The sequence below is a fragment of the Scyliorhinus canicula genome, chromosome 10 (genome assembly GCF_902713615.1).
Source record: "Scyliorhinus canicula chromosome 10, sScyCan1.1, whole genome shotgun sequence".
NCBI classification, from domain to species: Eukaryota; Metazoa; Chordata; class Chondrichthyes; order Carcharhiniformes; family Scyliorhinidae; genus Scyliorhinus; species Scyliorhinus canicula.
In genome coordinates this window covers 147962767-147983681 of record NC_052155.1, presented here as the reverse complement: position 1 = coordinate 147983681, position 20915 = coordinate 147962767, and the positions used below count along the sequence as shown (strand labels likewise).

Here is a 20915-nt window from a genome sequence, read left to right as displayed (position 1 = left end):
CATTTAAAAGTTTATTGGTGTCCATGTACATAGATCCCTGAAAGTTGCCACCCAGGTTGATAGGGTTGTGAAGAAGGCCTATGGTGTGATGGCCTTTATTGGTAGAGGGATTGAGTTCCGGAGCCATGAGGTCATGTTGCAGTTGTACAAAACTCTAGTACGGCCGCATTTGGAGTATTGCGTACAGTTCTGGTCGCCTCATTATAGGAAGGACGTGGAAGCTTTGGAACGGGTGCAGAGGAGATTTACCAGGATGTTGCCTGGTATGGAGGGAAAATCTTATGAGGAAAGGCTGATGGACTTGAGGTTGTTTTCGTTAGAGAGAAGAAGGTTAAGAGGTGACCTAATAGAGGCATACAAAATGATCAGAGGGTTAGATAGGGTGGACAGCGAGAGCCTTCTCCCGCGGATGGAGGTGGCTATCACGAGGGGACATAGCCTTAAATTGAGGGGTAATAGATATAGGACAGAGGTCAGAGGTGGGTTTTTTACGCAAAGAGTGGTGAGGCCGTGGAATGCCCTACCTGCAACAGTAGTGAACTCGCCAACATTGAGGGCATTTAAAAGTTTATTGGATAAGCATATGGATGATAAGGGCATAGTGTAGGTTAGATGGCCTTTAGTTTTTTTCCATGTCGGTGCAACATTGAGGGCCGAAGGGCCTGTACTGCGCTGTATCGTTCTATGTTCTATGTTCCCCCGCAACCGCCGGCATCATTATAACATTCAAGAGCCTACGTATGTTGCTGTTCAACTGTCGCCCCTTCACGAACCCCGTCTGATCCTCATGAGTGACCTGTAGCACACAGTCCTCTATCCTCGTGGCCAAGATCTTCGCCATCAATTTGGCGTCTACATTTAACAGTGAGATCGGCCTGTATGACCCACACTGCAGGGGGTCCTTGTCCCACTTGAGGATCAAGGAAATCCGCGCCCGTGACATCGTCGGGACACCATGACACCCTCCCATGCCTCATTGAAGGTCCTAACCAACAGGGGACCCAACAGGTCTGCATACTTCTTATAAAATTCGACCGGGAACCCATCTGGCCCCGGCGCCTTGCCTTGCATGCTCCCAATCCCTTTGACCAGCTCCTCGAGCTCAATCGGCGCCCCCAATTCCTCCACCTGTCCCTCCTCCACCCTCGGGAATCGCAGCCGGTCCAAGAAGCGCCCCATTTCCCCCCTCCTCCACCGGGGGTTCAGACCGATACAGTTCCTCATAGAAGTCTCTGAAGACCCCATTGATATCTACCCCCCTTCGCACCACATTTCCTCCCCTATCCTTAACTCCACCAATCTCCCTAGCCGCATCCCGCTTGCGGAGCTGATGCGCCAGCATCCTACTCGCCTTCTCCCCATATTCATACACCGCTCCCTGTGCCTTCCTCCACTGAGCCTCTGCCTTTCTAGTGGTCAGCAGGTCAAACTTCGCCTGAAGACTACACCGCTCCCTCAGCAATCCCTCCTCCGGAGCCTCCGCGTATCTCCTGTCCACCCTCACCAGCTCCCCCACCAACCTCTCCCTCTCTCTCCGCTCCCTCCTCTCCCTATGGGTTTGAATGGAGATAACTCCCCTCAGTGCCTCCCAGACCATCCCCACTCGGACCTCCCCATTATCATTAGCCTCCAGGTACCTCATGATACCTCCTCAAACCCGCCCGCTCACCTCCTCATCTGCCAACACCCCACCTCCAAGCGCCAGAGCGGGCACTGGTCTCTCTCCTCCCCCAGCTCAAGGTCCACCCAGTGCGGGGCATGATCTGAAATGGCTATCGCCGAATATTCGGCGTCCTCCACCCTCTGAATCAGCGCCCTACTCATAATGGAAAAAGTCGATCCGGGAATAGGCCTTGTGCACATGGGAGAAGTATGAAAACTCCCTGGCCTTTGGCCTCGCAAACCTCCAAGGATCCACCCCTCCCATCTGATCCATGAACCCCCTCAACACCTTGGCCGCCGCTGGACTCCTACCCATCCTGGACCTGGATCGATCCAGTGGCGGGTCCAACACTGTATTAAAACCCCACCCGCCCATTATCAGGCCCCCAGTCTCCAGATCTGGAATGTAGCCCAACGTGCGCCGCATAAAACCCGCATCGTCCCAGTTCGGGGCGTACACGTTGACCAACACCACCCGCTCCCCCTGCAGCTTGCCGCTCACCATCACATACCTCCCGCCACTGTCCGCCACCACATTCAACACCTCAAACGACACCCTCTTTCCCACCAGGATAGCCACCCCTCGATTTTTTTGTATCCAGCCCTGAATGAAACACTTGGCCCACCCATCCTTTCCTCAATCTAAACTGGTCCGCCACCTTCAGGTGTGTCTCCTGGAGCATGGACACGTCCGCCTTCAGCCCCTTCAGGTGCGCGAACACGCGGGCCCGTTTGACCGGCCCATTCAGTCCCCTCACATTCCAGGTTATCAGCCGGATCAGGGGGCTCCCTGCCCCCCTCCCCCGCCGACTAGCCATAACCCTTCCTCTGTCCGCCACAGGCCCGCGCCTCCCACTCGGCCCGTTTCCCACGGCGGCAAACCCCCGACTCGACCCCCTCTGCATACTTCAGCTCCTCCCTGGCCATTCCAGCAGCAGCCCGGTACCCACCCACCCCCCCCCCCCCCCAAAGCTAGGGCCCCCCCTAGCCGCGTTACTCCCTCCACAGTATTCCCGTAAGCCAGCTAACTCCTGCTGACCCCGGCAATTCCCGCCACTCCTCTGACCCCTCCCCAGTGCCCACAAGCAGGCTCTCCTCCTCCCCCTCCCCCTCCCACTCTCACGCGGGAAAAAAGCCCACGCTACCAGCTCCGACTCCGCCCCCGCCCCCCTCAGCCCTCAGCGCGGGAAAAAGCCTGCACTTTCCTCCTGTACGGCCCCGCCACCTCTAAAACAACACCCATTGTCGGCCCCATCCCCCCGCGGGGCCCTAGCCCCCCTTCCCACCATCAGCTCCCCACACAGCCAGTCTGCCCCCCTCCTCGAGCCCATCCACCGAGCCCAAGCAAAAAGACAGTGCCCCACTCACCCTGAAAACAACATAGAACTGGCATTAAATAGAAACCCCCCTCTCAAAAGATAACACAGTTACACAGAGCCCCCCGCACCCAACCCTCACTTTGAGTCCAACTTCTCGGCCTGCACAAAGGCCCACACCTCCTCCGGGTACTCAAAGTAGAAGTGCCGGTCCCTGTAGGTGACCCACAAACACGCCGGCTGCAGCATGCCGAACTTTACTCCTTTCCGATGTAGCACCGCCTTCGTCCGGTTGTACCTGGCCCGCCACTTAGCCACTTCCGCACTCCAGTCCTGGTAGATCCGTACCACCGCGTTCTCCTACCTGCTGCTCCGCTCCTTCTTGGCCCACCTTAGCACACACTTCCGGTCAGCGAACCGATGAAACCGCACCAGCACCGCCCGTGGCGGCTCATTCGGCTTGGGCCTTCTTGCCAGAATCCTGTGGGCCCCCTCCAACTCCAGGGGCCCCTGGAAGGACCCAGCTCCCATCAGCGAGTTCAGCATGACGACCACGTAGGCCCCCAAATCTGACCCCTCCAGCCCCTCCGGGAGGCCCAAGATCCGCAAATTTGTCCGCCTCGACCGGTTTGCCAGCTCCTCGAACCGCTCCTGCCAATTTTTATGGAGTGCCTCATGCATCTCCACCTTTGCCGCGAGGGCAGAGGCCTGTTCTCGGATCTCCCGAATTGCCACCCCCTGGGCAGTCTGAGTCTCCATCAGATTGTCGATGGAAGCCTACAACAGCTCTAGCAGCTCCGCTTTGAGCTCCTGGAAGCAGCGCTGGAGAGTCTCCTGCGCCCACTGCCTCCAGGTCTCCGCCGGCCGCCATCTTGTGCCTCTTCCCCCGCTTTTGCTTTGGCGCTGCCACCGTTATTTTACTCGCCCCACTCCTGGTCCAAGTCATATACCGCTGGGGGAATGTTGTTATCACCTTCCCACGTCGGGAGCCGTCGAAAAAGTGCCGCTGAGGGCCCTAAAAAGAGCCCAAAGATCCGTTTTTGGCGGGAGTTGCCGAACGTGCGGCTTAGCTCCGCATAGCCGCAACCGGAAGTCCGCAAACTCCACATGGACAGTGACTCAGAGCCGGGATCGAACCTGGGTCCTCAGTGCCATGAGGCAGCAGTGCTAACCACTATGCCACCGTACTGCCCTTACGTAGCCCATAACTGGGACTTACTCCACACACAACTTTTCAAGCCTCATCGGTAAAGTTGAAATGGACCCACAGAGGTGGAATAATCTCCCTCTGACTCTGGTGGGAAGGATCCAAACTGTCGAGATGAATGTGCTAACATGGTTTATTTTATTATTTCAATGTGTCCCCATTTTGTTACCCAAAGCATTTTTTTTACTATGGTTAACAAATTAATATCAGCATTTATTGGGGCAGGTAAGAGTCCCAGGGTCCGCAGTGCTCTGTTTCAGAGAGACAGAAGATCGGGAGACTTGGCCCTCCCGAATCTCCTGTTTTATTACTGGGCTACCAACGTAGAGAAAATCCTACAATGGCTAAGTGACCCAAAGTCGAACTGGAGTGGATTGGAGGCATGACTTTGCGCCGCAGCCTCCTCCCCACAGACCATAATTACTGCACCACTGCCCTTTTCCTCAGTTGGTCTTTCCACAAATCCTGTGGTGATTTTCTCGCTCAGGATTTGGAAGCAGTTTCGGCAGCACTTCAGTCTTCACTCTTGTCCTCACTTGCCCCGATATTTGACAACCACCTCTTTGTGCCCTCGGCCCTGGACCCATCGTTCAGGTCCTGGGAAACAGGAAGTCTGGTACTTTGATGCCTCGTTTCTAGATGGAGACTTTTCCAGCCTTGCAAAACTCACAGACAGATACAATCTGACTGGTCCCAACCTTTTTTGTTCTTTGCAAATTCGGAATTTCTCACGCAAGTTCTTTTCTTCCTTCCCCCTGGCCCCTTCTTCTTCCCTGCTGGAAAAGGTACTGGCCTTGGCACAGCAGGGGAGAGGATCAATTTCTAATCTGTACAACCTCATTTTATCTTCGGATCCTACCTCTTTAGATAGAGTAAATAAGAAATTAGTGGAGGAACCAGGCTCAGTGCTTACTTGGGAGGCTTTGAGGAAGCCCTCTAAAGGGTGAACTCCACTTCATCCTGTGCCAGACTGCGTTTAGTTCAGTTCAAACTGCTACACGACACATTGGACAAAGGCAAGGATGAGTGGATTCTTTCAAGATGTGGAGAACAAGTGTGATCGCTGTTCACTTACACCTGCTATCCACACGCATGCGTTTTGGTCTTGTCCTAAGCTTGCTAGATACTGGGTTTCCTTTTTTGACACACTGTCCAAGATTTTGCAGACGACCCTAGAGCCTTGCCTGCTGATTGCAATATTTGGGGGTTTGGACTCCCCATCTTTCTAGACAGATAGATGTTCTTCCTTTTCTTCCTTCATAGCCAGGAGATGAATATTACTCAACTGGTGATCTCCCTCACCACCCAAGGCATCCGTATGGATGGAAGATATGATATCAGTCTTGCACTTGGAAAAGGTCAAGTATACTTTCAGAGGCTCGGTGGGGAGTTCTACCAGAGATGGTGGCCATTCATTTCTTTCTTTAAAGATCTGAGCACATTAGAGAATGAGGGGGGAATGAATTAGTAGGTGGTAGTTTAGTAATAGGGGGTCCTTTCCATTGCACTCCTACTTTTGATTTGGTTGTTTTTTTTCTATTTTATTTTGTTACTAATGAAATCTATATTATGTCTATAGTTTTGTTAATATGTATATTACTGTTTATATTTGATAATTCAATATAATAATTTTTTTAAATTGTTCCTTCTGAAAAGAAACAAATAAATATTAGAATGAAAGAGTACCATGACTAGGTCAGTTATTACATCAGTTTAACAGTCTTGGTTACATCAGTAACTATATAAATCTTCAAAAGAATATCAACAAGAGCAAATGCGTATTTTGACATGATAAATATTTATTTGAAATTCACTATAGTTTCAGCTTTAGTAGAGCCACTGTTACCAGGGTTTCAGTGTTTTATGATAAATAAGCAGAATCTGTCAGGACATGATGGATGTTTTGTGCAGGAGCTCACGGGGTCAGTTGGCCTGTAAAATAATGGAAGCTTTTGACATTCCCCTTTTGTGCAAAAGATTCATTCTCTGAAAAGCCTTCTGTCCTGTGATGATCAGATGCATCTTATGCAATTGAGACCCTCTTCGACTCGGGATTAAAATTAAAGTGACCCTATCTGAATGCATGGTTACAAATTTACACAAAACAAAATTGTGGTTTGACTTTCCCTGGAAAAGGAAATAAATATTGGAAGTGGCTTGTCTTCAGTAATTTTGATATATTGGGCTGAATTCTAATCTGCTGGAGCACATTGGTTTGGGTGAATCTGACAGTAGATATCCGATCTCTTATTTACCTTCAAATAAGAGCCAAGATGTGGTTGATTTGAGGTGTCCAAAAATACAACTTATTTGCTAGTTATTCACCTTGATACACTTAACTAAATCAAAACGTTGATCCAAATAATACATAAACTGGTCAAAACATAATGAAAAGAGTTAAACAAAAGCATAAGAAAATATAAAGAAAATTCAAAAATCAATAGATGCTTCAGAATTTGATTAAAGCATAAATTCAGAACAATGCTTTAAGCATAAAAACTCATTCTTAAAGACATTTTTATCAAATGTCTAATCCCTCATTTACTCTCATTGGATTCTAATGCTCAGCTGAGACTGCCTGATTTATTCAAATAACTGTCACTTAGAAAATGATTTGTTATCCAGACATTGCTCATTACTTAAGATTTAAATGTCTATCAAATTAATTAAACGTCTACGTGCGCCCTACACATGCGGCAATCTTATAAAGATAGTGGGCGGGATTCTCCATCCCACCGCAGCAGGGACTGGATTCTCTGTTGCACCACATTTCTGTATCACCCTGCCGGTGGGATGCTCCATTACGCCGTCTGGTCAATGAGGTTTCCCATTGTGGGGCAGCCCTATGCCTTCGGGAAACCTCGAGCTGCCGGCAGAATGGAGCATTCTGCCCGCGGAGAATCCAGCCCAGATTTATGGTGCAGTGTGCCCCCGGAATTCTCCGTCTCGCCAATGGGGTTTTCCATTGTAGGCAGCCCCCGCAATCAGGAAATTCCCGGGCTGCTGGGGCAACGGAGAATCCCGACAGCGGAGAATCAAGCCCAAGGTGCTTGCATTAACCTTGCGGTTGCTAAGGCTTTGATACATTTCCAATACTAAATGTTGCTGTTGCTAAGGCTGTGATACATTTTCATTACTGAATGTATTGATGAACAATTGTTTATTTATTACAAGTGGCTTTTATGCAACATTTCATGAAACACTGTTAGATTCCTGCATTGCAATTCTTATTCATTACCTGAAACAATGTTAGATTCCTGCATTGCAATTCTTATTCATTATCTGAAACAATGACTCTCTTTCTACATTGGCCTTGTTGATATTCCATTCTCTGTCTATGTACTGAATTAAGAAATGTACTATATCAATTATTAAAGGCACCAAATAAATCGGTGAAGCAAAATATCAGTGAATCAATTAGTCAGTAATCTATCAGTCGGCCAGGAAGCAAGATTCAACTCAGCAACTTCTGACTTTCATTTGCGTGAGTTCGGCACCCCCCCGCACACACTCTCCCAAACTGCCCTGGGGAGAGTTGTGTTGATTGTTGTCGATCATTAAATTGAAACAATTTTTTGTCAGGGGTGGGAGAACAGGACCATAAAATGCCGTGAGCAGACCAAAAATTTTCGGTGAGGCGCGAAGACCCCTCCAGCAGGAGGGTCTGGAACGTTCCGTCCTAAGTGTGTGAGACAAAGACAGAAACATTTTGTTCGCTTTTTGTGGACCCAGTGACCAAATTCATTCTTTCTACAATACTGTTTAGAAAGGGCAAAAGGAGTATTAACGACAAAGTCGTGGAGAAATGGCTGAGACTTGTTGTACCCAGCAAAGTTTCTGACGGAGGTAAATCTGCCAATGAGACGTTCACAGACCTGTGAATAGTCACTGGGCGACACAGATTAGCTCTCCCACAGCTGGAAAAATTATCTTAAAATTTGTTGAGATTTTTGGCCACATGTTTATGTGTGTGTGGTGTGGGCCAATCAACATGAATGCCACACTTTCTACAGGCTGGTACTTTTCAGAAGCGAATCTACAGAATCCCAACAGTGCAGAAGACCATTTGGCCCATCGAGTCTGCACCAACTCCACGTAGGCCTACTCCCCCGGCCCACCCCCTGACAAGGATAGAGCTAAAAACAAAATCACTGGGAATGAGATTTACGTCGTCTAATTGTGGGATGGCAATGGGAAAAACGGAAAATTCTCAGGACTGGACTCCTGCCCGCACACAGATGTCAGACAAAGCACTGCCGCCGATGTGAAGGTTCAGCAAATGTTTTCAACAGAAAATGTGAGTAAAAAGAGCGGCCGTCGGGAGGACTTGCCTGTGTTGAAGTGAGTGGGGTCTGGGCTATAGGGATTGCGCATGTTCTGAAGCTACACAGGCTGCGGGGAACAGGGATTTCGAAGTCTATCGACTGCACAGGCCACTACTCGGACAAAAAGTCGAAATACTCGGGCATAAAAGAGAGAGATTTCCTAGTTGCTTATCCAAGGGATTGTTTGTGCCATACATACCAACACAGTCCAAAGGGAGGAAGTGTAGGCACTAGGAGCCGAGATTCAAAAACTGCAGGTAAAATAGGCACCGTGGACACATTTGATGAGGATTATGAAACATGGAATTCATATGAACAATTTTTAGCAGCTAATCAGACAATGGAGGGCTTAAAGGTCGCAACATTTATCGGCTTAGCTTGCCGTAAAACGTTTATGTTGCTACAGAACCTTGTTCACCCAGCAAAACCAAGATCATCAGTGAGTTAATGAAAATTTTAGAGGGACATTTCTCTCTCCAATTGTTAACTGATTGCAGAAACGTTCCGATTCCATCGCCGGAGTCAGGAAGAAGGAAAAAACGTTTTACAATTTGTAGCATCATCAAGAAGATTGCGAATTTGGTGCAACACTTGATATTCTGCGAGACTGGCTGGTTTGTAGACTACGCAATGAAGTTATTCAGGGGAAGCTGCTGACGGTAAGTGATTTAACTCTAAAATCCACATCTATGGCGCTTGCAACAAGAGAAGCTTTGCAGATAGGGGAAACAAAGGGGGGCCTCACGGTAGCATGGTGGTTAGCATAAATGCTTCACAGCTCCAGGGTCCCAGGTTCGATTCCCGGCTGGGTCACTCTCTGTGTGGAGTCTGCACGTCCTCCCCCTGTGTGCGTGGGTTTCCTCCGGGTGCTCCGGTTTCCTCCCACAGTCCAAAGATGTGCGGGTTAGGTGGATTGGCCATGCTAAATTGCCCGTAGCGTCCTAATAAAAGTAAGGTTAAGGGGGGGGTTGTTGGGTTACGGGTATAGGGTGGATACGTGGGTTTGAGTAGGGTGATCATGGCTCGGCACAACATTGAGGGCCGAAGGGCCTGTTCTGTGCTGTACTGTTCTATGTTCTAAAGAAATATAGCACCGCCTTACCTGCACATCTTTAGACTGTGGGAGGAAACCGGAGCACCCGCAGGAAACCCACACAGACACTGGGTGAATGTGCAAACTTTCATACAGGCTGTCACTCGAGGCCAGAATCGAACCTGGGCCCCTGACGCTGTGAGGAAGCGGTGCTGACCACTGTGCCACCGTGCTGCCACCTACGGCCTCTGAAACTACTCGGAGGCAGCAAATGCAAAAGGAAAATGGTGGATATCAATCAAATGTGCCTGTGGTATGAATGATAATTCCAAGATTCTGTTTTGCTTTGTTTTTCTGAAAACAGATTGTGTTCAATTAAATGCAGAGCCTGGAATATTTTGTTGAAATCAAAAAGGAAAACTTTGAGGTGGCTTCGATATGTATGATTTCTTGTGGGGTGGTACTGCAGAATTTGAGAAGAGTGTTGCTAATAAGATTAGAGTGCCATTTAAAATTAGGAGTCAGGCTTGTGGAGCTTTTACATTTATTGGTTTAGATGTTAAGCAGAGTCGATCCAGAATGAATTTAAATCAAATCCTTTTTAGAGCATGTTACTCCCACCCAAGTTAATTGTGCAAGGACATCACGAAAAAATGGGGCAACATTTTTCCAGCTCTCTAGTGAGGTGCTGGAAGAGTGGAGAAGTCAGACTATCACGACGAAAGGTGTTGGGAGAGAAACGCAACATTTTAACATCACAACCAGATGTTTAGAGATCATCACTGGATCCATTGAGCTGCTGGGTGTCATGGGCAACAATAATCTGGCTATGAAGGCTTCCACAGACAACACCGAGGCCTTCATCAATGGCTGTTTTGCAGCCAGCTCAAATGGCTCCTTCACTTGTGTACATGGTCCCTAGGAAGCGACCATAATGCCTACAGACTAAGGTAGACCCACGTGCCAGATCTTTAAAGGCCTACCTTTGCGGTGGCACAGTGGTTAGCACTGTTGCCTCAACGCAAGAGACCAGAGTTCAATTCCGACCTCTGGTGACTGTGCGGAGTTTGCACATTCTTCCTGTGATTGTGTGGGTTTCATATGGGTGGGATAGACTTATTCTACCTTGATGTTAAAGAATATTTGGTAGTGGTAGATTATTACTCAAATTATCCGGAGATAGCACAATTGTCTATCACATCAGCAAGTTGTGTAATCATGCATACAAAAAGGGCAGCACGGTAGCATTGTGGATAGCACAATTGCTTCACAGCTCCAGGGTCCCAGGTTCGATTCTGGCTTGGGTCACTGTCTGTGCGGAGTCTGCACATCCTCCCCATGTGTGCGTGGGTTTCCTCCAGGTGCTCCGGTTTCCTCCCAAAGTCCAAAGATGTGCAGGTTAGGTGGATTGGCCATGATAAATTGCCCTTAGTGTCCAAAATTGCCCTTAGTGTTGGGTGGGGTTGCTGGTTATGGGGATAGGGTGGAAGTGTTGACCTTGGATAGGGTGCTCTTTCCAAGAGTCGGTGCAGACTCGATGGGCCGAATGGCCTCCTTCTGCACTGTAAATTCTATGATAAAACAACATTTGCACAACGTGGAATACCTGAGTTAGTAATGAGTGATAATGGATCATCCTTTAACAGTCAAGAATGGCAGGAATTTGCACAGCAATATGATTTTAAACATGTAATGTCAAGTCCATTATACCCGCAATCAAATGGCAAAGCAGAAAAAGGGATTTGGATAGTCAAGCAATCATTGAAGAAGGCTGCGGACAGTAAAGATGATCCATATTTAGCGCTGCTTAGGTATCAAGCATCTTCATTAAGTTGTAGCCAGCAGAAATGTTGATGAATCGGAAACGACAGACAACTCTGCCATGCCATACCAAGCAATGACTAAATAAGAAGATAAGAGCTCAAATGGAATCTCAGACAGAGAAAAAAAGCAATATTATGACATGCCTAATATGAGTCTGAAATCTTTGAACCAAATGACATGGTGAGGTAGGAGGATCCTGAAATAAACAAGCACTCCAAAAAGTGAAACAACCTTGCCGGGATTCTCTGAAATCCCAACCAAGTGTTGACGCCAGCGTAAACACCGGAGTGTTGTACAGTGTATCGATGGGCCTCCTGGCCCAGCAATTGAGCGGTCTTCAGGGGGCTAGCGTGGCGCCAGAGTGCTGCGCACTGCTCCGGCGGCGAAAGGCGGCCGGCGCGGGTCCGTGAAACTACGCGACGGCCACCTCTGCTCTGGCGCAGGCGCGTAGTTGCCGTCTCCTCTCTTCCCCCTCCCCCAACACTAGGACGTCTACCACGGCCGCAGGTCCAAGCTCCAACGGGTGGTACCAGGTTGGAACTACGCCGGCGGGAGTTCAGCCCGTCGCCCGTGGAGAATCGCCGCATGGGCCTATTTCAGCAGCCGCCAACCGGCGCCGATTCTCCGGTCGCCGGGGAATTGCGCCCCGGCATCAGAGCGGCGTGGCAGGAATTTTCCATGACCCTGCCGATTCTCCGAAACGGCGAGGGCTTGGAGAATCCCGCCCCCTGTTTCTGAAAACAGAGGATGTATATGAATATGGAAGTTTACATTCATCGAAACCGACACAAGCAATGAACAAGTTAAATTTCAATGTACAAAATGAAGTTCAGAACAATGATACAATCCTAGTAGATGTACCTACAGAAGTTCAGAACTATCACACACATTCATCAAATTTACCAAAGTTGGGTCAATTAACGAGAAACAGAAAGAAACCAGAACGGTTGGATCTGTGAATGGACAATATAACTGCACAGGATGTAAAATACATTGTTATGCATATCATATGTAATATTTACAGCAGTAATATATTATCTCAAGTAAAGGGGATATATAGTGATGAGCATTAATATATCGCTATATGGCGGGGGAGGGGGTCAGAAACCATCATGATCAGCAGGGTTTGTATTAGTTCCAATTTTATAGCATTAATTTCCTACCCACAGTTTATTTATACTATAATAAAATTAACTAGTCTTGAAGTAGATATCCTTTTATTACGCCGCATCAGTAATTGTCTCTGCACAAGAACATAACAGAGCAGAGACCCACGCAGACATGGGGAGAATGTGCAAACTCCACAGGGACAGTAACCCGGGGCTGGGATCGAACCCTCTGCGCCATCAGGCAGCAGTGCTAACCACTGTGCCGCCATGCCACCCTTTTCCTATTTTATTATTGGGTTGCAAATATTGAAAAGTTGTGGGGTGGCTTCAGGATCCAGATTCTATATGGAGGAGGGCGCGTGTAGAAGTTCAAGTCTGAGGGCCCTGGTCACTGCCCCACTGTTGTTTCCCCTGAAAAATTCACTGAGCCTGGTAGTGGTGGCCACTTAAGGCTGCATTTTAGGCTGGGTTCCATGTCAATGGTGGCCCATATTTGCAGGACCATTTGTTTGTGCCATCTGGCTTGAACTCTATGTTCAGGCCTTGAGGTACGAAGGGTTGGAGAGGTTTGGGGACACGTTTATTAAAGGGAGGTTCGCCGGTATGGAGGAATTGTTGTAGAAGTTCCAGCCCCTGAGAACTAATGTATTTAGATATTTGCAGATGCACGACTTTTTGCTTAAGGAGATGCCTTCATTTCCCTTGGCACTGCCACCTTCGCTCTTTGATCAGGCTCTGTCTCTGGCCAGGTTGGATGAGGGGAGGATTTCATCTATCTATGAACGGATCCTGTCGACGGAGCAGGCTTCATTGGAGGAAGTAAAGTGGAAGTGAGAGGGTGCACTGGGCTCGGTTTTTGATAGGAGTGGTATGGAGTGAGGCTCTTCACAGGGTCAACTCCACCTCCCGTTTTTTTGGTGTATTGTACTCATTGGTGCTGCAGATGGGGTGAAGGCGGACATCCTCGCCTTCACCTTGTTAATAGCCCGGAGGCAAGTTCTACTCGGGTGAAGTTCCCCGGTACCGCCCAGTGCTTTGTCCAGGCTGAGTGATCTAGTGGAATTTTTGTATCTTGAGAAGGGCAAGTACACGGTGAGGGGGTCGGTGGAAGGGTTCTACTCGAGGTGGCAGCTGTTAATCTCCTTTTTCAAGGAATTGGTCACTAACAATTGCTGAGAAGTTTGAATTTTGTTAAGTCTTGTTTGTTTATGGGTGGGCTGAGGGGTGTAGTTGTGGATTGGTATATTTTGCAGTGGTGTTTCTGGATACATTTTTTAAACTTACTGAAAATTTGTTGTATTTTTTTAAAATTTAGAGTACCCAATTCTTTTTTTCCCCAATTAAAGGGGCAATTTAGCATATCCAATCCATCTACCCTGCGCATCTTTAGGTTGTGGGGGTGAGATCCACACAGACACGGGGAGAATGTACAGTGAGCTGGGGCAGGGATCGAACCCGGGTCCTCGGCGCTGTGAGGCAGCAGTGCTAACTACTGAGCCACTGTGCCACCCAAGTTTGTTATATTCTTGCCTCCAACTTTTAACCTTTTGGAAGTACATTTGTCTCTGGATCCGCCATCAATCTGTGTACAGATTGAATAATTTTGGTGTCAGTACGCAGCCTTTTCGTACTCCCTTCTTGACTTGAAACATATCTGATTGTGCATCTTCTAACCAGGTGCTCAGTATGTATGAGGCTTTGGATAAATCTCACATTTTAACTGCCAATGTCACACATCAGCAGTCCTTCTATTAACTATTGGTGATGATCGAACATGTTTCTGTGGTCTATGAAGCATATAGTTATGTTCTTGTTTTCTTCCTGATATGTATTGAAGATTGTTCTTAGTTTAAATGTTCTTTGTTTAAATATTCTCTCTCTCTTGTTCCGACTCCAGGTCTAAGCTGAGACAGTGTTTCACCAATTTTGGCTTCAAATATTATTATTTCTTTCTAATATGATTTTCAAGATCATTTTAATGAGATGGCTCATCAAGTTTATAGTTCTAAACTGATTACACTCCATTGCTTTAGGAATCATAGGTATCTTAACAAATAATGAATGTCTCGAGTCACTTGGAATATATCCTTTGGTATATATTGATCACACAAAATTCTGTTATCACTTCTATTTTTGTTTCTCCAAGGGCTTTTAGATGTTCTGTAGATGTCCTGGACAATAAATAAAGATCTGTGGAAGAAAATAGAGGCGTTTGAAATGTGGATGTTAAGACGTATGCTAAAAATTCCATATGCAGAACGTAAGACAAATGAAGAGGTGCTCGGACTTGCAAGAGCAAAAAGAACTCTTAAAAAGTGGAAACCAGAGGTCACCCATTCAACCAGAGCTGAAAAGCTGCAGAGATCGCTGCTAGAGGGCAACAGAAAGAGGAGGAGAACTGGGTGTAGTTGGGTGATGGATGACAGGTAGCTGTGAAGATGTGTAGGTGGTTCTGTGAAGATGGTGCAAGACGGACAAATGTGAAATACCATGAATGCAGATCTCCTGGCAGGAGAAGCTACAAGCAGCAGAGAAGGGAATCTGTTAATTACATATTAAATGTGTTTCATTGGTTGCAGCTATGGGCATTAACTGGGCTCCTATAAATAGTCTTAGACTAAAGCTGTTGTTGAGTTAGGAAAAATATGTTTGTAATGTATAACTTTGTAAATAAATGTAAAAATGAGAAAAAAATTGCCTCCTGTTCTTCCCTTCACCAACAGGCTTTCTGGAATAGAGCAACTTTTGGAGTTGATTTTCAGGTCCACCAATTATTATCAATACATGATATTGTCACTCAGAATGATCCCCGGCTGGCTTACCACAGGTACAGGATGTCATTGCACACACACAACAATCTTGGCAGCCCCCAGAACAGCCAGGAGGATTTGGCAATGGCAAGGGCTCTCCCCACCCCCACCCTCACCCCATCAATGTGCAGCTGGTGTGTAACCACAAAAAAATATTTATATGGTTGTGCACAAGATTCCTGGGCAACTGCCATGATGTTTTCATTTTTCAGCAATCCAAGTTCCCTGAACCCTTCAATCTTGAAAACCGAGGTAGCCGCTAGGCTGCCAGGGCTGCCCACTGCAAACTTGTGTCTTGATTCAATCAGAAGTGGGACCACCGAAGACCAACAGTGCTACAATGAATGTTAGATTCCACAGAATGGTGTGTGGTGTACGGCGCCCTGCGCAACATTGCACAGCAGAGAGGCTTGGACCTGCAAGAGGAACAAGGCGAAGAGCTCCGAACCTCCCCTGACAATATGAGAAGAGATGGTGAAGAGGAGGAGAGTAATGCGGGCAATGCATCCCCATCTGCTCATATTGCTTTCGTAGTATCTCTTATTAATACACAGTTCACTTAAGTTGCAGCTGTGTACCAATGGCAGCAGAAAATGCATCGATCACACTTATCGCTATTCCACTGCCACTGATAAAAAGCTGCCCTGCAACCAACCAGCCACCCTTTGAACATTCACCCATTAGACCCAATGATTCATGGTTTTACAATTATCATCAAACATGTGAGACTTTGCCACTTTGCATCCAACAGCTGAGAATGGGCAAAGCAGGAAATTGGTGAGAAAGAATAACATGTTGGCTAAGTAAAGAACAAGAATTTGTCAAAACAATATTTTCTCAATCGCATGTGCATATCCTTAATAAACTACAAAGTCTCACTTTGGTTTCTTCTGTGACTTCTACCACCTGCAACCTTAATGATTTCAGAAGAGGTCGAGGTAGCTGGCTCAGATCCCTGCGCTTATTGCTGAGATGCTCGTGGCCAATGTCCTCGGAGTTTTGGAGCCCTTGCGTGTCCTGCCAAAGGATGCTACACCTACAGCAGTGTGGAGGCAGACTCAGCCATTGGGACATGAGGCAAAATGTGGTCTATTGATTGGGAGGGGGCTTTGGGTGTGAAATGGAAACATTTCCATTCATCATCATCATCTTTATCATGCCCCCGATGCACTTCACCGCTAGAATTGGGCTTGAACATACTTTTGCAACACTGTAAAGCTAAGGTTAAAATATCTGTCAACCTATTTATGGTGGAAGACATGTTGGCATCCAGTTTCTGGGCTGTGATGATGAAGGTTGTGAATAGATTAATTTAATTGGAGCATATATGATGTTCCATGGCTCTGGCTCTGTCCATGGAAGAAAACATCGTCTCAGTGGGCTGCGATATTAAACCCCTCAAGCTTGAGGTCAATTCTTCCAGCCTTTCTGCCATCATGGTCTACTTTGAAGGCCTATCAATGCATTGCACATTACCTGCTGCTCTTCAATGATTCTCCTCTTCAGCAGTGACCCTCTGAGTACATCACCGTGCCGAGTTGAGCAGGGCTTGGAGACATTGTGCCCTCTGATATGAACTCTACACTGCCGTCCCTGTCTTCGCCATCTCTTCTCGCTCACTTCTTAGGTGTGAATTACCAGGAGAAAACCCATCTATCTAACTGGTCCCACCAAAGTGCAAGTATGTGAGCTGGTACAAGGTCTGAATAAGACCTGAGACGGTGCATCTCCAGAAGGATATTTGCTCCTCTGAGGGCTCATTGCCTAAAGTGTCCACTAATTTCTGCGACACATATGAAACTTCTGTCAAAATAAAATATATAAATGGGTACCAGCAAGGTAAGAATTTAGTCTTTCTCTCCACAGAAGCTGCCTGACCCGAGTCCAACATCTTCAGTATTTTGTTATTGTGCAAGACTATGTTGCAAGTTGTCATTAGGAAGATGAGCATATTTTACTCCCAATTGAAATAAAGTCAACATAAATAAGTGCCAAATGATGTGGGGATGACTTTCATTTAATCATGTCACCAGGTAGCTACGAGTTTCCTGCATCTCCATCTCTACCATTGTATTCTCCTCTGTAGTTATGATTTACATGATCAATAGCAACTATGTTCAGTTCTCTCCCACTCTCTTTCAAAAGAACTTCTGAGACGTTGTCAGAGATAGTAAGTGGTTTTTGTTTGTTCTCTGAAAGTAAATAAATAGCACCAGGATTTACACCCGTTGCCTGCTGATTTTTCAGTGGATCTGGAATGTTTTCAAACAAAACATGATTCATGGATCCACTTTGCCATAGCTTCATATCCCATCTTTTCTTTAATATTGTGAGGCCAGGGCAGCACGGTGGCACAGTGGGTTCGCCCTGCTGCCTCACGGCGCCGATGTCCCAGGTTTGATCCTGGCTCTGGGTCACTGTCCGTGTGGAGTTTGCACATTCTCCCCGTGTTTGCGTGGGTTTCACCCCACAACCCAAAGATGTGCAGGCTAGGTGGATTGGCCATGCTAAATTGCCCCTTAATTGGAAAAAATGAATTGGGTACTCTAAATGTTTTTTTTTTAAATGAGTGTGAGGTGAGCAATTGTTGTCCATTCCGATCATAAAAGTGGTGGTGAGCCACCTTCTTGAACCACTGCTGTCCATGTAGTGTAAGTACATGTGCTGTACTGTTATTGAGAAAGCTCTAGGATTTTGACCTAACAAAGATCAAGCAACAATCTATTACAAGTAAGGACGGTGTATGAAATGGAACTTTCAGGTGGTGTTGCTCCTGTGTGTCTGTTGCCGCCTTGTGGGTTTTGAAGGTGCTGTTGAAGAAACCTTGGCAAGTTGTTACAGTGCATCTTGTAGATGATGCACACTGCTGCCACAGTGCATTAGTGGTGGAGATTGTGGATGCCAGTAAATTGGGCTACTTTGCCCTGTATGTTGTTGAACATCTTGCTCATGCAGCAATATTCTGGGGCCTCCAACAACCACAAACATCGTCATTTGTGGTAGGTATGATTCCAGTCAGTGGAGACTCCCATCCCCAATTCCCATTGACCTTAATTTTATAGAACTTTTTAATGCCACACTTGGTCAAATGCTGCTTTGATATCCAGAGCAATCATTCTCACCTCACTTCTGAAATTCAGCTCCTTTGTCCATGCTTGGACCTGACTGTCATGAGGTCTGGAGCCAAGTGGTTCTGGCAGAACCCAAACTGAGCAGCAATGAGCAGGTTATTAAAGAGTAAGCCCCGCTTAATAGCACTGTCAAGAACAACTTCCATCACTTTGCTGATGATTGAGAATTGGCTGATGGAGCAGTAATTGCCTGGGTTGAATTTTTCCTACTATTGGTGGACAGGACATAGAATGGCTCCAGTGCAGAAGGAGACTGTCTGCAAGATCAACTCACCTTGTCCCACTCCTCTATCTTTTCCCTGTAGCCCTCCAAATCTTCCAATAATTATCCATGCCGAGAACAAGCATTCAGACAATTGAATTGTGTCCAAAAAAATTAGACCTTTGGGTTCATTCCCCATGTGGGCAATCTCAGCACTTTGGAAGAAATCATATTTATTTTATTCATGTATGGGATGTCAGCATTTATTGCCCTTCCACAATTTCCCTTGAAGGTTTTGATGAGCTGCCTTCCGGAACCGCTACAGTCCATGCAACCTTAGCTTTCCAACTATTATTTGAAATGTATGGGAAATCAGATGTAGTATACATTAACGGAAAACCATTCTGGCACTGAAAAATGGTTATTACAATTGTGGAGACTTATTCTTTTGTGTTTTAATTGTTGGTGTTTTTATTATTCCTCTCAACCAATCTTTTATTCCATCTGTATATTTCACTTTCTGTATTTGAATTGGGTATTGAATTCACCCACTCAAATTGGTATTACCTTCTCACTCCTGGTACTATTCGTTTCACAGTATTTCAGTATGATTATTAGGGAAATGCACAATTGCTTGCCGTGTTCATCCAATTGCCAGGTGTCCCATTTCTTTACTGTGCCGTTATCAGTTCAGACTTTCACCAACTTGCCACCCAAATATTAAAAAATCCAAACATGCAATGGCAATTCTAACTATGGGTGGCACAGTAGCACAGGGGTTAGCACTGTTGCTTCACAGCGTCAGGGTCCCAGATTCTATGCCCTGCTTGGGTCACTGACAGTGTGGAGTCTGCACGTTCTCCCTGCGTCTGCGTGGGTTTCCTCCAGGTGGTCCGGTTTCCTCCCACATGTCCCGAAAAACGTGCTGTTAGGTTATTTGGACATTCTGAACTCTCCCTCAGTTTATCCGAATAGGTGCCGGAATGTGGTGACTAGAGGATTTTCACAGTAACTTCATTGCAGTGTTAATGTAAGCCTATTGTGACAATAACGATTATTGTTATAATGGCAGATAATATTTGATGCCCTGCTGATGCAAATTATGGCCCATTAGTGTCTCTTCCCTTTAATATTAATATCAAAGTCCTTTCCGCTTGAAGGATTATTTATCTGTGGGAGAAAAGGCAGCTAATGTTTCGAGTCTGGGTGACTCTTTGTCAAAGCGCTTTGACAAAGAGTCATCCAGACTCAAAATGTTAGCTCCCTTTGCTCTCATAGATGCTGTCAGACCTGTTGAGATTGTCCAGTATTTTCTGATTCTGCTGTCCTTACCTGGTCTGGTCTAATGTGACTCCAGATCAATAGGAATGTAGTTGACTATTAACTGCCCTCTGAAATGGCCTATCAAGCCACTCAGTTCAAGGACAATTGGGATGGGCTACAAATGCTGGCCTTGCCAGCGATGCCCACATCCTATGAAAGAACAAAAAAAATAGTCAGCCTCCAGAGATCATGGCCATCAGCAGCTGCCTCCCAGTTGTCAATGTCGACATTTGCCACCCGCATGTTCATTTACAGAGCAGGTATGGCGAGGCAGGACATCGTGACTCTGTGGGAAATTCACCGTTACGGTATTTGGTTATACAGCCACATGAGCATCGGTGAGTCAGCATGGATGTTGCTGGCTTAGCAATGAGTGTATGATGATGAAATTAGAATGGACTTCTGAGTTGGCCCCTACCCCTGCCAAGAGATGAGGAGCATGTCAGAGACAGCAACGGTGGAAACTGTTCGGCTTTTTCTCTTACTGAACATATGTTATTCAAGTCTCCCCAAATTAGCGGACTATGCTGAGGATGCATGCTTTGTAGACTTCCAGCAAGGCATTCACCCCACTTAAACCCACGTAACCCGTAACCCAACAATCCCCCCATTAACTTTACACTACGGGCAATTTAGCATGGCCAATCCACCTAACCCGCACATCTTTGGACTGTGGGAGGAAACCGGAGCACCCGGAGGAAACCCACACACACACGGGGAGGACGTGCAGACTCCACACAGACAGTGACCCAGCCGGGAATCGAACCTGGGACCCTGGAGCTGTGAAGCATTGATGCTAACCACCATGCTACCGTGAGGCCCCAAATGACATATGACAGCAGCAAAGAGAAGGATATCCCAAAGACTTGGTGGACCACACCCATGATCTCGAAGGGTTTTGATGTTGCCCCGTCATATCTTTGGCTGGAAGCCAATTTTCTCCAGCAGTTTAAGTAGACTGTCTCTGCTCACA

The 20915-nt window shown here is 46.8% G+C and overlaps 1 protein-coding gene across 3 annotated transcripts in view; it reads left to right on the top strand.

Annotated features, from left to right (window-relative positions):
* Window positions 1-20915, top strand: part of stac (SH3 and cysteine rich domain) — a 185604-nt gene that overhangs the window by 117398 nt on the left and 47291 nt on the right. The window contains exons 8-9 of one of the 3 annotated variants that reach the window (XR_005462137.1): window positions 8199-9169; window positions 14623-15323. The exons of the other annotated variants lie outside the window; for them this stretch is intronic. The gene's annotated coding sequence lies outside the window, so the exon portion shown is untranslated. Of the gene's footprint in view, window positions 1-8198; window positions 9170-14622; window positions 15324-20915 lie in introns of those variants that run through there. 3 annotated transcript variants of the gene reach the window in all.